Source organism: Triticum aestivum, chromosome 2A (assembly GCF_018294505.1).
Source record: "Triticum aestivum cultivar Chinese Spring chromosome 2A, IWGSC CS RefSeq v2.1, whole genome shotgun sequence".
NCBI lineage: Eukaryota > Viridiplantae > Streptophyta > Magnoliopsida > Poales > Poaceae > Triticum > Triticum aestivum.
In genome coordinates, this window is record NC_057797.1 from 425,704,307 (window position 1) to 425,709,968 (window position 5,662).

Consider the following 5,662-nt stretch of genomic DNA (forward strand, 5'->3'; position numbering starts at 1 on the left):
CTTGTAAATATTGTTCTGCCTTTTATAAAAATATGATACGCCATTGGCGTACTCTTGAAAAAAAAGTTTGTAGTTTCAAAAAAAGAAAAAAGAAAAAAAAGTTTGTCCAGAAAAAAGTGATGGCTTCGAAGAGGCCCGATATGGCAGCCGCACCAGTAGCTACGGCCGCGTGCTCCTCCACTAGTGTGCCCTGATCCGCGGTAGGCGCCAAGCGGCAGATTGCACAATATTCTGGTTGGCGGCAGTGCTTGAATTTGCTGCCCGCCAAACGGTGTTAAAATCACGCGCCAACTCCCGGCCCGCGCACTTCTCGAGCCAACTTCCCCTCCCACGCCGCCACCGTCGCCCTCCGCAAGCCGCGTGCGTGACCCTCCCATTCCGGTCGCCGTCCTCTTAGCCACTAGCCTGCTTAAAACCTAACCGTAGCGCCGGGAAACCAGCACCAAACGAAGCAAGCAACCACCCATGGACACGCCCGTGCCGAAACGGCCTCGCCTCGTGCCGGCACCGGCGCCGGCGCCTCGGACAATCGCCGACATGGCCCCGGAGATCCTCCTCCGCCTCCCTCCGGACGACCCCGCGCGCCTTGTGCGCGCCTCCCTCGTCTGCTGGCGCTGGCGCCACCTCCTCACCGACCCGGCGTACCTCCGCCGCTACCGCGCATTCCATCGAACACCTCCCATGCTCGGCTTCGTCCTCAACCTGAAGCAGCACTACCAAGGCATGGCCCAGCTCGTCCCCACCTCCTCCTTCCGCCCCGCCGCCTCCGACCGCCCCGGCCTGAATGTGCTGGACGCCCGCCACGGCCGCGTGCTCCTCCACACGCTCAGGGCAGCGCCTCGTCGTCTGGGACCCCGTCACGGGTGAGGAGTGCAAGATCCCCCGCGTGCCGGCCTACGCGCTCGGCTTCAACGCGGCCGTGCTCTGCGCCGCGGTCGGCTGCGACCACCTCGACTGTCATGGCGGACCCTTCCGTGTCGCCTTCGTGGGATGCGGCGAACGTGGCATCACGTTCGCCTGCACCTACCCGTCGGAGGCCGGTGCCTGGAGCCAGCGAATTGAGATCGAGCAGCCGGCGTTTGTTGACGGGCGACCGAGCGTCCTTGTGGGGAACACGCTCTACTTCACCTGCGACCCGTACCTCAATTTCAAAATGTTGGGGTACGACATCGTCAGGCAGGAACTCTCGGTGATCTGGCCGTCGTCCCAGCACGAATACTACTCTTGCACCGTCCTCGTGAAAGCGGAGGATGGCAGGCTGGGGTTCGCCGGCGTGCGGAATGGCACGCTCTACCTCTGGTCGATGAAGGATGGCGCCGACGGAGAGGTGGAATGGGTGCAGCGCAGAGTTATCCAGCACAAGACAATGCTCCGCACTCGTGGCCTCTCGACGCCACCTGAGGTCGTTGGCTTCGCGGACGGCCACGGACTCATTTTCGTTAGGACAGGCAACACGGTATTCTCCATGGAGCTCAAGTCAGGCCATGTCCGTAAGGTATACACCTGCAGGTCAAGAAACTACAACGTCATTGTTGTTCCCTACATGAGCTTCTGCACTTCAGGTACGTATTGATGCACGTTTGAGAATTATGATGTGTGAATATTTGCAATGCCATATGCTCTGAGCTGCTCTTGCAGTCTTGCTCATAGGCAGGTTGCGCAAGGCTGTAATCTTGTATGCATCTCCTTGCCCCTACTGCCTAGTACTCCCTCCGTAAACTAATATAAGAGTGTTTAGAATACTAAAGTAGTGATCTAAACGCTCTTATATTAGTTTACAGAGGGAGTATATGTAATCTTCAAGTTGTTTGTTTGTTTCAGCTTCTCCTTGGAGAACCTGTTTCATTCAAATTTTATCGACAATTCTTGACATTGGCTTAGATATAGTACTTCCTCCGTCCCATAGTATAATACACTAGTGTAAAAAAAAAACTCTTATATTATGGGACGGAGGGAGTAAATCTGAATAATGTTATTATTTTAGATTTCATACCTAACTAGTCGGAATAAAGAGCTACAGCATGGTTATAAGCTTAATCAATTGTATCTTTTCAGATCGTGCTATGGGCAAACTGCCATCGCCATGAGGACCCACTGTTATCCTGTAACAAGGATCTGCTGCCCTTGGCTTGTTGCATAGATGGCGCTCCAAGTGTTTTGCTTCCAAGCTGGACTGTCTAAGTAGTTACCATGGTCAATGTTAGTATGTTTAATTTACAGTGTGGCAGTTGAAACAAGGACAAAAGTTATGTAATCACCGGTCAGTTTAGTATGTTCTCTTTGCAGTTGTGAAGCTTAAGCAAGACAATGATGCTCAATTAGTATTTAGTATTGTATCTTTGAGTAGATTGTGCAAGCTCCTGTGGAATTGATACTGCAGAGTAAGTTACAATGCAGATTTGTTGATCTACTCTCCAGTTGTGACTATAATACTGTCACCGCAAAAGAAAGTGACTATGATACTGGTCATTTTGGCGTACATTTGCTGCTTGTTTGAGTTCTTTTAAATAATAACTGATACATGTGCGTTTGTTTAATTTTTCATTCGGAACAAGGTTATCCAAGTAATATTTTTTTCAGTTGTTTTGAATCATGGAAATATTTTTTTAGCCGCTTTGAATCATGGAAATATTTTTTAGCCGCTTTGAATCATGGAAATATTTTTTTCAGCTTTGCTGCACAATATTGCTCTTACCAAATTGTAGAATTTAACAGAGAACTGTGTTAGCCAAATTTAGAGCCAAATACTATGGGAAACATCCATGGGCCAAAGCATGATCATTCTTGATTGTGCCATCATTGAAGTTCCAGTGGCAGCTGGAGGTCCTAGTTGCTTTGTGACTGTGGATTGGCCCCGCCATTGTCGCCGCCTAAATAGGAGGTGAAGGAGGAGCCGCCCTTCCTGCGCTACTGTGGCGTCTAAATTGGACTCCGCGTAAGGGATGAAGGAGGAGCTACCCTCGTCGCCGCGCAACACATTAGGCGGCTTAGATCGGTCGACATCACCGCCGAGACATCTTTCGCGCGACAAGGAGAGGGCACGACCATCACCACCCTGTTGTTGTGAAGGAGCCATCCCTGGGGCTTGCGAACACGTGTGGGCCTCTTGCATTACCTCGACCACGGAGGCGGCAACATGTCATCGCGCAACACCATGACGGAGGCCGAGTCGATGGTGCAGCATGAAGCGCCAGGCCGCATTCGTGATGTCAGACATTGCCTCGAACTAGGCCCTTGCTGGCCTTGCATTGGCCTGGGTGGAGGACCTATCTAGGATCATCACAGAGATGTCCACAAGCTGACGGCAGCGCCTTAGTGACCAACTTGTCACGATTGGCACGGACGATTCGCTATGTGCCGCCGTTCTCGTCGCACGCAATGGCAAGACGAGGGGCAAGCGAATTGGGGTAACGTCCGTAGTCATGCACGCGACGGTGGAGGAAGTCGAGCGGCCAATTAGGGATGCCACTGCGCCTACGTGTCCTTCTGTCGCTGGAAGGGCCATGGCGACTCCGACGAAGAAGGTCCCGTCGGCCAGGGAGTCCATGCGTACGAGGTTATCATACGATACCTCGTTTAGTTTTTTAGGTATTAAACCATTTAGTTGAACATGTTAAATATCGTCCGATTTAATGTAATATGTCCAACTTTGCATGAATTAGGTCCAGTTTGCATGAAATTCGTTCGATTTGCATGAAATTTATCCTTTTAGTTTCATTTTCATCTGAAATGTAGGCTGATGTTTTAGACATGTTGTTGGGTGGCCGGCTCCCATATCCGTCCATGGACCCATCAGGATGCATTCACGAACGGATAGTGCCAATTTATGGGCAGCCTGTTGAAGACAAACTTGGCCACATGGGTCGCATGTCATGTGGCGGTCCGTTGTCATGCATGCTCGGTCCGTCACATGCATAAACTAGTTGTGCCGGCACGCGACACACTTCGGGCTGTGCCTGGGCTGTAAAGCCAATTCGACATGCAGGCACGACACGATGCACCGAAATCAATCCAAATAGCCCCCAAAACAATCAATTAGATCGAAAAGCACGACCATGCAGGTTAAACGTGTGTCGAGCCAACCCGTTTACTAGAAAGAGGTTGTGCCTGGGTCTAAGGGCATGGCACACGGTCCGACACGACATGGCCGTGTAGAAACCATGTCGTGCCAGGCATGTTTAGCCCTTGGCCGGGCCATGACTAGCCGTCCCCATCTTTTTTTTGACGGGAAATATTTGGAGCTTTATTCAACAAACGAAGCCTCTGCAGAATTTGCAAGAAGGCTAGTTACAATGATGCTAGGTACAGAGTCAAACCAACATTCTGTTACATCCAATGTGCTTGCATGTCTAGCACATAGGTGAGCAGGGTAGTTGGCTAATCTAGGAATATGTTGAATACAAAAAGACCTAAAACTAGTAGAGTGTTCCAATATTTCGGATAGGATAGGCGCCACAACTGTCCTATCATCATGACGTGAGTTCCAGAGATTAATGACCTCCAAGCAGTCGGATTCCATCACGACTTTCTTGTAGCCCCTGAGCTTTGCAAAAATGGCGCCGTCCCGGATTGCTAGGGCTTCAGAGATGAGGGGGTCAGCAATCCCCTGATAAGGTTTACACCACACAGCTCTAAAAGTGGAGAGGGAACGAGCGATTCCTCCCACCCCTCCTCTTCGAGCTTCCAAAGCAACACTGCCATAAGTGTTTATCTTGATCTCACCCTCCTCGGGTGGCCTCCAACCATGACCTGGAAGCAAACGAGCATGTTCCTTAGGTAGATCAAGCAAAGCTAAAGTATCTCTGGTCATTTTCATGGACTGTATCGGGTCAAGACCACCTTTATCATGATTTGTATTGTTTCGAGAAGTCCATATAGCCCACATGATCGTCACCAACTTGGCTCGATCCGACTCAAAGAACTTGGGATCACAAGTAATGCCCTTTGACCATGTTGTGGGGAACGTAGCATGCAATTTCAAAAAGTTTCCTACAATCACGCAAGATCTATCTAGGAGATGCATAGCAACGAGAGGGGGAGAGTGTGTCTACGTACCCTCGTAGACTGAAAGCGGAAGCATTAGGTTAACGCGGTTGATGTAGTCGAACGTCTTCGCGATCCAACCGATCAAGTACCGAACGTACGACATCTCCGAGTTCAGCACACGTGCAGCTCGATGACGTCCCTCGTCTTGATCCAGCAAAGTGTCAAGGGAGAGTTTCATCAGCATGATGGCATGGTGATGGTGATGGTGATGTGATCCGCGCAGGGCTTCGCCTAAGAACTACGACGATATGACCGAAGGAGTAAACTATGGAGGGGGGCACCGCACATGGCTAAGAGAACAACTGATGTGCTTTGGGGTGCCCCCTGCCCCCGTATATAAAGGAGGAGAGGGAGGAGGCTGGCCATAGGGGGCGCGCCATGAGGGGGGGAGGAACCGACTAGGATCCTAGTCCTAGTTGCCCCCTTCCTTTATTTTGGAGGGGGAAAAGGGAAGGAGAGGGAGAGGGGGAAGGAAAGGGGGGCCGCGCCCCCTCCCCTTGTCCAATTCGGACAGCCCATGGGGGGCACCCCTTGCAGGCTCCCCTCTCTCTCCCCTATGGCCCATGTAGGTGTTGGTGAACGTAGCATGCAATTTCAAAAAATTCCTACGATCACG

General features: G+C 51.1%; 1 pseudogene; it reads left to right on the forward strand.

Annotated features, from left to right (window-relative positions):
- Nucleotides 1-285: 285 nt before the first annotated feature.
- LOC123185359 (uncharacterized) lies at nucleotides 286-2,430 on the forward strand (annotated as a pseudogene).
- Nucleotides 2,431-5,662: the final 3,232 nt, after the last annotated feature.